At 43.2% G+C, this 12,053-nt stretch overlaps 1 protein-coding gene across 1 annotated transcript in view; it reads left to right on the top strand.

Annotated features, from left to right (window-relative positions):
- The window catches only part of LOC141610532 (uncharacterized), a 55,071-nt gene extending 46,851 nt beyond the window's left edge, over positions 1 to 8,220 (top strand). Inside the window, exon 5 of the mRNA XM_074428632.1 lies at positions 8,023 to 8,220. The gene's annotated coding sequence lies outside the window, so the exon portion shown is untranslated. The remainder of the gene's footprint in view (positions 1 to 8,022) is intronic.
- Positions 8,221 to 12,053: the final 3,833 nt, after the last annotated feature.

The following is a 12,053-nucleotide window of genomic DNA, read 5'->3' as shown; positions in this document are numbered from 1 at the left end:
ACTTCGGGGACGAAGTTCCTTTTAAGGAGGGAAGACTGTAATACTCCGTATTTATAAGTCTTGGGGGACTCTATCGAGTAGCCCTTACTCTGTCGAGTAAGGGTAAATTGCGAAATAAAATAGTTTCTGACCTGTTGGGTACTCGATCGAGTAGCTGGGGTACTCGATCGAGTAAGGGGGTACTCGATCGAGTACCTTGGGTACTCGATCGAGTGTCCGGTTTTACGGGGAGTTTTCTCGGGTTTTGTTAATTATGCGATTAAGGTATTTAAACATAATCGTCATTGTTTTAAATCACTTTTACAAAACCTAAAACCCTGTTTAAGAAAGAAAGCAGCCACTTCATCTTCCTAATCGCATTCTTAGCAATTCCCGGAGTTCAGACGGTCAGCTCGTGTCATAGTTCGTATCGTTGAGTTCCTTGCGTCGAGGGTAAGCTTTTAACGTAATTTTTATGATGTTTTGCTAAGTTTGGTTAAACCCTAATTTAGGGTTTGGGGGTTTTTATGAGTAGTATGTGATGTGTAGTCTTTATGTGTGATGTGTTAGGAGGAGGATTCGTAGAAGAGGCGTTTTGATACAGCTGTAGATACCGTCTGCTTGTTGTGCTTTCCAGGTAGGATTTCCTACTCAGTATTAGTCCCATAATGGGATATTGGTGATGTCTTTGTAGTTAGTTGTTTGATATGATGATTGTCTTGTGTTTGTGGTTGTGATTGTTTGTTGATGGTTCTCGAGATGCGTTCTCGGGTGAGTGGGGTCACTTGCGGGAGTGACTTCACGCCCTAGTTTCGCCCTTCGTGGAACCCGCCACGGAAGGGGATGTGCACATTAATGGACAGGGTTATCGCTCGTATGATGAGCGGGGCTTAGGTGGGAACGGCTGCGGTCCCCCATCGCGTAGGTCCAAGTGGACGGTCGGTATTGAGATGATGGGAGTTGGTGGTGTGTGTGTGTGTGTGTGTGACAGTTCAAATTTGTCTGTTTATCTTATTACTTGTTATCTATATTGATTGTGTAATTAGTGCGACCCGGTGTTGTTTTGTAAACTGCGGTGATCCATTCGGGGATGGTGAGCGATATTGAGCGGTATTGAGATGAGTCTGGGATAGGCCGGGATGCCACGACATGACGATAGGAGTCTTCCGTTGTAGCCTTAGTTTATTTACTTTTCAGTTAGAACAGTCATTTAAGAATATTGTATCGTACTTTGGTTTGGTTTTGAGGATTGTATTTATTCATTAAACTATTTATAATAAACGTTGTTTCTGTTTTGTCTATTTGATTATCATACCTCGGGCGACCGAGATGGTGATGTCCTCATACCTGAGTGGTCCTGGTAAGGCACTTGGAGTATGGGGGTGTTACAAATGGTATCAGAGCGACGATCCTGAAACCTGTAACCAATGAACTTAATGAACATAGGGAGTCAATTAAAATGAACCCGGGGTAAAAGTCGTAGGAGCTAGTGCAAAGGCTTGGGAGACGTCCTAAAGTCGCGGGGGTCGCCCTACAACTTTGAACCGGTCACATGGGAAAGTGTTTGTCGAGTCATATGTGTGCTTGGTTAACTTGTTAACAATGTGATGAGGTGTGTGATTGTTGGATGTTGAAGGAGAAGTTGAGAATGTGAAAGAAAAGTAATATATGTGTAGACTTGATGTTGGAATAACATGTTGGATGTTTACAATGTGGCTTTAATAGCATGATGAATTGATCTTGTTGATAGTAGAATAGATGCGTAGCACATTTATTATGATATCATGTGGTTTTATAAAGTTTAGCATGTTAGTATATGACGTAATATGCGGGTAGCTCTTACGTATTAGTAGTACTCGATCAAGTGAGACTGACTCGATCGGGTGGGTTTTGGCGATTTTGAGTCCAGAATCGAGTTTTGGGGCACTCGATCGAGTAACTAGGGGTACTCGATCGAGTAGGGGGTCACTCGATCGAGTAGCCTAGATACTCGATCGAGTAGGTAAGAGATCAGAAGGTCTGTTTGGTTCTGGAGTTTGGGTACTCGATCGAGTACGTGGGGCACTCGATCGAGTAGCCCGTTACTCGATCGAGCGTGTTTGGGAACTCGATCGAGTGGGTTCTGGGCATCGTGTTTTCATGTTTTGAGGTTTAGTGCGTGTGTTTATGTTTACCCCTTTCTTATATATAGTTTCAAGATGCCGCCCAAGAGAACTGCTTTGTACGCGAGAGCTGAGCTTATGACCACAGATGACATCGTTAAGATGTTAGAGCACCAGGATGCTCTTACCGAGACCCCAAGAGAGTGAATGAGGACAAGGATAAGAGTAAGGAGAAGGAGGTTGATCATTCTAAAATCAGCCTCTATATTGCGAGGTTTAACCCGAAGGAATACAAGGGGGTTGGGGAGCCTAATCTGCTTGATAGTTGGCTGAGAGAGATGGAGAACATCTTAGACTTGGTTCATTGTCCCGATGAGATGAGAGTGGAACAGTGCGTTCTATCCGAGGGAGGCGGCGGGCAAGTGGTGGGATTCAGTGAAGGTGAGTGCTAAGGAGATATACACCAACCAAGGCTTACCCGCTATACCTTGGGAGGAGTTTCGTAGGGCTGTGAGGAAGGAGTTCGTACCGGAGCATGTGAGGAGTAAGTTGAGGGAAGAGTTTGATAAGTTTAAGATGATCACGAGATGTCTCAGAGCCGAGTACTACGGCACGGTTCAATGAGAAGTCCAGGTATCTTTGAGGATATGGGTTTGAGTGAGGAGAACCTGGCATTGAGGTTTGAAAGAGGGTTGACTACCACGATTATGGATAAGTTACCCGTGGGGATCCTTACCGATGTTAAGGAAGCTTATGAGAGGGCTGGGAGAGCTGAGAGGTTGGTGGAGATGGCTCAGGAGAGGTCAGGTGGTGAGAAGAGGAAGTCTGAGAGCGAGGGTGGTGGCCAATCGAATCATAAGAAAGGCAACCACAATCAGTCTAAGGGATTCTCTGCTGGGTCTGGGTTTAGTGCTGGGGCTTCCTTTGGGCGTGGCCGTGGGAGTGTGAGTAATAGTTGGGGAGTGACCTGCTTTGGTTGTGGTGGTGTGGGCCACAAGAGACATGAGTGCACGAGCGCACCGGATCTTTTCGAGACTCCGCACGAGCTTCGCGAGCAACAGGCCGGGCTGAACATGGCCAAACCGGGAAGTCGAGCTACCGAGTGGAGGCAACCGCAATGGCGGTAATTCTTATCAGAAGACACCGACGAACAACAACAACAATCAAGGGTCGGTGCTAAGCCGACCGCGTCGGCCAAGATCTTGTCCGGGAGGTGGGCGGAAGACCGATGGCAAGTTGTTCATGATGGAGAAGAAGGCGGTGAGGAAGATGCGCACGTTATCACCCCAGTACATTCCTTGTTAACGTATTCCTACGTTTGTTTTGTTTGATTCGGGGCTTCTCGGTCGTTTGTGTCTTGAGTCATGTAAAACATTGGGTTTGAGAGTATATGAGTCTGTTAGTGTGCAAGTTTTCATACCTTCAGGTGAGTCTGTATCGTGTGGGAGGTTGTTTAGAGATGTATCTTTAATAGTTGGGCAAGTCGATTTCCCTGTAGACTTGCTAGAGTTTCCTTTTAATGGTTTTGAGATGATAGTTGGGATGGATTGGTTAGGAAAGTATAAAGCTAAGATAGACTGTCATCAAAAGAAAGTGTCCTTAAGAGGTCCAAAGGGTGTTAGTGTGTCTTACCGTGGGTTTCTAGTCAAACCCAAAGTTAAGTTGATTGCAGCTGTCACCTTGAAGTCTTATCTGAGGAAGGGATGTCCTTTGATCTTGTGCCATGTGAGAGATGACCGGATAGAGAGTCCGACAGTTGATGAGATACCAGTGGTAGGAGAGTTTGCAGATGTTTTTCCGGAGGAGATTCCGGGGTTGCCACCGAAGAGGGAGATAGATTTCACCGTAGAGTTGAAGCCAGGGACGGGGCCAATCTCTAAGGCACCGTACCGTATGGGTCCTAAGGAGATGGAGGAGCTTAGGAAGCAGTTGGATGATTTGATAGAGAAGGGATACATTAGACCAAGTGTATCGCCTTGGGGAGCACCAGTTCTTTTCGTGAAGAAGAAAGATGGGAGCTTGAGGTTGTGCATAGATTACGGGGGGGAGCCGAACCGTGTGACGATAAAGAACAAGTATCCTTTGCCAAGGATAGATGACCTGTTTGATCACCGAGCGGTGCAACGATCTTTTCTAAGATTGATTTGAGGTCGGGGTACCATCCGGTGAAGATTAGAGAGGTGGACATACCAAAGACAACTTTCACGTCGAGGTATGGCCATTATGAGTATGTGGTGATGCCGTTTGGGTTGTCTAATGCACCGGCGGTGTTTATGGATTTGATGAATAGAATCTTGACGTTCTTGGACCAGTTTGTGGTGGTGTTTATCGATGACATCTTAGTCTACTCTAAGACTAAGGAGGAGCATGAGGAGCATCCGAGGATCGTGTTGCGACTTTGAGGGATCATGAGTTGTATGCTAAAAGTTGTCCAAGTGTGAGTTCCGGTTAGAGAAAGTTGCTTTTCTGGGGCATGTAATCTCTAAAGATGGGGTAGCTGTGGATCCGGCGAAGATTGAGGCGGTGACAAAGTGGGAAGCACCGAAGAATGTTGTTGAGGTTAGAAGTTTCTTGGGTTTAGCCGGATACTACGACGGTTCGTGAAAGATTTCTCCAAGATAGCTAGACCGATGACAGCGTTGATGAGGAAAGAGAACAAGTTTCGTTGGGATGAGAGTTGTGAGACGGCGTTCCAAACATTAAAGGAGCGTTTGACCACAGCTCCTGTCCTCGCATTGCCTGAAGGGAGCGAGAATTTCGAGGTTTATACAGATGCCTCGAAGAATGGGCTGGGATGTGTGTTGATGTAGAATGGTAAAGTGATTGCCTATGCTTCTAGGCAGTTGAAGCCTTATGAGGAGAACTACCCTACTCATGATCTGGAGTTGGGTGCAGTGGTGTTTGCTCTCAAGATTTGGAGACATTACCTTTATGGAGCAATCTTTAAGGTATTTTCTGATCACAAGAGTCTTAAGTACATCTTCACGCAGAAGGAGTTGAACATGAGACAGAGGAGGTGGATGGAGTTGATTGGCGACTACGACATGGAAATCATCTACCATGAAGGGAAGGCCAATGTTGTTGCTGATGCTTTGAGTAGGAAGAGTGTACATTCCTTGTGTACAGCTCTATCTTTGATGAGGCTGAGAGATGAGGTAGCGAGCTTTGGGATACATATGATGCAGAAAGGAGATGCCATGGGTGATATGATAGTACACCTGGAGTTTTATGATGATATTCGGGATAAACAGGCTTTGGATCCTAAGATAGTGGAGTGGAGAGCTGGAGTAGAGAAAGGGACAGTGTCCCGGTTTTCTATTCATACAGATGGTAGTTTGAGGTTTGATGGTCGGTGGTGTGTTCCTAATGATGAGGAGTTGAAAAAGACGATCATGACAGAAGCGCATTGCACACCATATTCAGTTCATCCAGGTGGAGAGAAGCTATACAAGGATTTGAAGAAAACGTTTTGGTGGCCTGGGATGAAGAAAGAGACAGCTGAGTTTGTGTCCCGTTGTTTGACATGCCAAAGAGTTAAAGGGGAACAGAGAAGACCACAAGGTAAGATTCAGTCTTTAGAGGTGCCTGAGTGGAAGTGGGAATCCATTTCCATGGATTTCATTGTGGGTTTGCCTAAGAGTCAACAAGGTAACAACATGATTTGGGTGATAGTGGATCGTCTGACCAAGTCAGCTCACTTTGTTCCAATGAAAGATACATGGACTAAGGCACAATTGGCTATGGCCTATCGAAAGAACGTGCTTAAGTTACATGGAGTCCCTAAGGACATAGTGTCCGACGAGAGATGCGAGTTTATATCGAGGTTTTGGAAGGAGTTGCGGGAATCGTTGGGAACGACTTTGAAGATGAGTACGACATTTCATCCCGCGACAGATGGATGGGCGACGAGAGAACAATCAAGACTCTTGAGGATATGTTGCGAGCTTGTGTGATGGATTTTGGTGGTAGGCCGGGAGCGAGAGGTTGGACCGATAGAATTTTCTTACAACAACAACTATCACACCAAAGATAGGTATGGCACCGTTTCAGGCTTTGTATGGGAGGAGGTGTAGGAGTCCAATCTGTTGGGGCGATAGTCTTTGAGGCGGTGGTTTTAGGACCAGAGATGGTGCATGAGATGGTGGAACAGTTAAGATGATCGGGAACGGATGAGAGCGACCCGGATCGACAAAAGAGTTATGCAGATCTACATCGTCGGGACATAGAGTTTCAAGTTGGGGACAAGGTTCTTTTGAAAGTGTCTCCGATGGGTGGAGTTATGAGATTTGGGAAGAAAGGCAAGCTAAGTCAGAAGTTTATAGGGCCTTATGAGATCTTAGAGCGAGTTGGGGAAGTTGCTTATCGTTTGGCTTTACCACCAAGCGTTGGAGAGAGTGCATAATGTGTTTCATGTATCGCAGCTACGGAAGTATGTGAGTGACCCGTCACATGTGTTGGAGGCAGAGAGCTTAGAGCTGGATGAGTCTTTATCATATCTGGAGGTGCCTAAACAGATTCTAGACCGAAAGGTTAGAAAGACCAGGAGTGGTGAGACAGTTTTGCTTAAGATCCTTTGGTCTAACCACGAGACCGAGGAAGCTACATGGGAGGCGGAGGATATCATGAAAGAGCGTTACCCTTTCCTTTTTGATCTGGTATGTATGGTTACGGGGACGTAACCTTGTTTCTTTTAGGGGGTAGGAGATGATCGCGAGCGATTTTAAGAGTTTTGTACACCTTTCCTGTGTTGTGTCGGGATGTTTGTCGGGATGAGTTGGGTTAGTGTCATGTTTTATGTTATGTTAAAATTTTGTTTGGCTTGTGAGTCGGGAATGTTGTGGGAGTACCTTTGTTTGGTAGTGGTTTGAACTTCGGGGACGAAGTTCCTTTTAAGGAGGGAAGACTGTAATACTCCGTATTTATAAGTCTTGGGGGACTCTATCGAGTAGCCCTTACTCTGTCGAGTAAGGGTAAATTGCGAAATAAAATAGTTTCGACTGTTGGGTACTCGATCGAGTAAGGGGTACTCGATCGAGTAAGGGGTACTCGATCGAGTACCTTGGGTACTCGATCGAGTGTCCGGTTTTACGGGGAGTTTTCTCGGGTTTTGTTAATTATGCGATTAAGGTATTTAAACATAATCGTCATTGTTTTAAATCACTTTTACAAAACCTAAAACCCTGTTTAAGAAAGAAAGCGACCACTTCATCTTCCTAATCGCATTCTTAGCAATTCCGAGTTCGAGACGGTCGGTTCGTGTCATAGTTCGTATCGTTGAGTTCCTTGCGTCGAGGGTAAGCTTTTAACGTAATTTTTATGATGTTTTGCTAAGTTTGGTTAAACCCTAATTTAGGGTTTGGGGGTTTTATGAGTAGTATGTGATGTGTAGTCTTTATGTGTGATGTGTTAGGAGGAGGATTCGTAGAAGAGGCGTTTTGATACAAATTTGTAGATACCGTCTGCTTGTTGTGCTTTCCGGGTAGGATTTCCTACTCGCATTAGTCCCATAATGGGATATTGGTGATGTCTTTGTAGTTAGTTGTTTGATATGATGATTGTCTTGTGTTTGTGGTTGTGATTGCTGTTGATGGTTCTCGAGATGCGTTCTCGGCCGAGTGGGGTCACTTGCGGGAGTGACTTCACGCCCTAGTTTCGCCCTTCGTGGAACCCGCCACGGAAGGGGATGTGCACATTAATGGGACGGGGTTATCGCTCGTATGATGAGCGGGGCTTAGGTGGGAACGGCTGCAGTCCCCCATCGCGGGGCGGTCCAAAGGGGACGATCGATTGAGATGATGGGAGTTGGTGGTGTGTGTGTGTGTGTGTGACATTCAAATTGTCTGTTTATCTTATTACAGTTATCTATATTGATTGTGTGATTAGTACTGACCCCGGTGTTGTTTTGTAAACTGCGGTGATCCATTCGGGGATGGTGAGCGAGATATTGAGCGGTATTGAGATGAGTACTGGGATAGCCGGGATGCCACGACATGACGATAGGAGTCTTCCATTTGTAGCCTTAGTTTATTTACTTTTCAGTTAGAACAGTCATTTAAGAATATTGTATCGTACTTTGGTTTGGTTTTGAGGATTGTATTTATTCATTAAACTATTTATAATAAACGTTGTTTCTGTTTTGTCTATTTGATTATCATACCTCGGGCGACCGAGATGGTGATGTCCTCATACCTGAGTGGTCCTGGTAAGGCACTTGGAGTATGGGGGTGTAACAGTTATAACTAAAGTTAATACAACTTTGGGTAGTTACTCTAGTTATGGCTGGACCTACTATAACATTGAAGTGCGAGTCAAGGTTATAGCTGTAACTAATATAACCCTGAGATTTATGGCTCAAGGTTATGGTTAATGCTAGTATAATTTTGAGTTTCGTGTCAAGGTTATGGTTGAGGTGTGTATAACTTCAAGTTATATATACTAAAGTTATAGTAGAGGTTACTATAACCTCGCATCCAGAGTTTATGTTATGGTTAGGATTACTATAACATTGAATTATTAATGTTAAAGTTATAGCTGAAGTTACTATAACATTGGTTGCTTATACCTGTTTCATATGTGGTATTGTGTTCAGTGTGTTATGTCCTTGTGTTGCATATATCTTTGGTTACTCTTGTTCATATGATAAGTAGGATGGTCAGTTATACTATCTTACGAGTTGAGTCGTGATGTTGGTCACGCATGTTAGTACAGTCAGTTATACTGTGCATTGGTTTGTTTGCTAGTTTGAATAGATGACGGTAGTATCAGTTATATACTATCGGAATGAACCAACGCTACCCGTCGATGCGGGATTTATTTGGTCTGTGTTCGGGGGTGGCCAGAGGCAGTGGTTATACGCCTGGGTCCCGAGTGTCGTTCGGTTTGCACCGAGAGTCTGGCCAGGTCTTAGACATATAGGCAGTGGTTATACGCTATACATAGTACCGTGGAGGCAGTGGTTATACGCTCCACACCGATGGAGGCAGTGGTTATACGCTCCGTCAGCTAGAGGCAGTGGTTATACGCTCTGGCAAGTTAGAGGCAGTGGTTATACGCTCTAACGGGCGTTCGCTCTATTCGCTATGCTTTGTTGCTAGCTTTGTGCCTTCTGTTGCTGTGGATTGTGTGTTACCATGTTTGCTATGCTTCAATGCTAGCTTTGTGCCTTAGGTTGTTGTGGGTCGTTTGTCACTACTAGTCTTGTAAGTGTTCATGGTCTAGTGGTCGCATATGGTCTAGGTTTGCATGTTTGCATCCGTTTAAGATTGATTGAGTCATGGTAACCTATGTTGGGTTTTCATGAGTATAGATGGTCTCGCATGTTTACTAGTTTTGCATTTCAATTGTTAATGATTGTTGGTTATATTCAATTGTTGTAAACATGACTGGGAGAGCATCTAGTTACTCCCGACTGATTGTCGACCCCCCTTTCAGGTTGTTCAGTTCGTTGCTGTTTGGTTGATGCTTGCTTGGGGAATGTGCGAAGCGAGCTTAATAATAAATTAGGACTTTACTTTATGTTTTAAGGACCTTGAATAATGTATTAGTTTGTTTTGGAGTTAGTAGCGAACCGGATTGGTCAGGTGTTTCCGCCACCTTGACCCTTTTATCAGTATCGTACTCTGATATTTATTTTATATAAGTTTTTCCTTTGTTTTATAATCCGGGTTGTTACACCCTTCACAAGGGAGAAGCAAATCCCCTCTTGTCTAACCACATCCTATCACATGCTCCATGCACACACAATGATCAGCCATGATCCCCTTTTACAGCAGACTAGGAATGATATCAAAGTATACACTTCACATGTACAGAATAGTCAAAGACTCAGGTCTAAAGACCAAAACAAGTCAACAACTTGCAAAGAACTTTACTGACACTAAGCGAATCCTTAGTAAGTCCTTTTAGGCGGGTTTGTCTAATGTGTATTCTTCAACACACATCCATGTACCTGGCTTAGTATCCCCATACCAATGACTTAGGAACATAGTCATCAACCAGCGTACATACTAGTCATTTATGAATATTCAAATGTCCCAACATAATACTCTGACTAGAGACACAAATAATCACATCATCGAACTGGAGTTCCACAACTAAGTCACGCACGTAGTGATCCATTTCCTAAATGTATACTCCGTATTATTTAGGGACAAACAATTCAAACAAGATTTGAATAAAATGCAATTTTATTAAAAAAAAATGCAATTGTTGTTACAAAAAATCCAACAAATATTTGAACTTTACATGACTGTATTTGGTCTTATAGATTAAGAGTAATATCAAAGATTTCATACGACCGTAAATAGTGCCAAAAAGCAAGTGTTAACTTTCGTTTGGATGAGAGAGAGTATGCTACAAGACAATCTTATATGGGCCAAAAGGGACAAGTCATTCATCGTTTGCCACATGTCCACTAGATAGAGGGAGGACCACCCATATTCCTATTGAATTACGGAATCGTTTTAGTTCATCAATTGGTCTCCCTTGTGACGGGTTACCATTTGTGGCGGATATTTTGTGAGATAAAATGGTAACAAAATGGGTTAGTGGAGAAAGGGGACCACGTGAACAGTGTTGCAGAGAGAGAAAAAATGGGTACTTTGTGAGGTAAAATGGTATCCGTCACTCCAAAGTGACGGATATTGTTGGTCACAAATGAGATTTTGTGTTAGTTCATACGGGGCCGAAAACTACAATAATTTTAAATGTGGACTACAACCACAACTCTCCCAAAAGATCGTCTTATGACATCCAAACTACTAAATACCGTTGACAAATTGCTAAATATCGTCGACAAATTTTAATGATTTTCCTAATCTACCCCCTCACTCTAAACCCCCATATATTAACATCCTTTTTTCAAGTACGACATTTTTGTCACCGCCGCTACAATTCCGCCACCAAATTCAAGGAATTGACGACGCAAGTATTTTAAACTAGTTTAACTTTTAAAAATTTTGTAATTAGTCAATAAATTTAGGTGGTTTAGAATAAAATCGTTATTGTTAGAACGGATTGATTATCGATCCCCGCGGTGATCTCCTTTGTTTGTTTTTTTGTGCTAGGATCGGGCTAGGCCAAAGAAATGTGAGCACTAGCCCGGCCCGAGGAGACATTCGGGTTGTGTTATGGGCAGTCGTGCTAGAGTTTCGTGGCCTAGAGGTACGGACTAGGCCGAGCTAGCCCGCACTGTTGTACAACTCCACGGTACGTAAGGATAGCGTAAGCTTGGCTCTAACCCAGCCGGCCGATGTTGCCAAATACAGTGACACATCATGCATGCCAAATATTTATTTTCGTTTTCGATAGAGATTTGTGGTTCCACTCTAAATTATTGCGGTTGTAGTCCCTTTCATTTTTGAGAATTATTGAGAACTTTACCGGGGCTGATCTAGAAATAAAAGGTATGTTGGGCTAGATTATAAAATCACACTTACCTCCCCAAAAATTTTAGGATTACAAAGGTTGAGCCTCGTACAACAATAATAAATCTAACCGAGCTTATATATGTGTATTTTTTTTTGAGCTTTTATATATTTTTTATTTAAATTTAATTTTTTTGATGTGAAAATAAAAATCTAATTGAGCTTATATATATTATTCTTGAGTTTCATTATAATTTTTTAAAACCAATATTTTTATAATGAATCTCATATTATTTCAAATAAAACTTATAATTAATAAGTTTAAACTCAAATAATTCATTATAAAGTTTATATTCCTTGATAGATGAACCATCTCAACCAAAACCTTAAGGTGATGGTTGAGGCCCGACTATTATAATTATTCCTATTACGCTCCCTCACTCAAATGCCCATTGGGCTTGAAGAGTGGTTGGTTGTCACCGCTCCCCGTCTGCACTGTGTCTTTGGAATTCCACTTCGAGTTTTTGAGGAGTTTTGAGGTTGCCAGGATTTGAACCCGTGACTTTCGGTCGTCACAGTGGCTCTGATACCATGATAGATGAACCAA

The sequence above is a fragment of the Silene latifolia genome, chromosome 11 (assembly GCF_048544455.1).
Source record: "Silene latifolia isolate original U9 population chromosome 11, ASM4854445v1, whole genome shotgun sequence".
NCBI classification, from domain to species: Eukaryota; Viridiplantae; Streptophyta; class Magnoliopsida; order Caryophyllales; family Caryophyllaceae; genus Silene; species Silene latifolia.
This window is presented reverse-complemented; position numbering and strand designations above follow the sequence as displayed.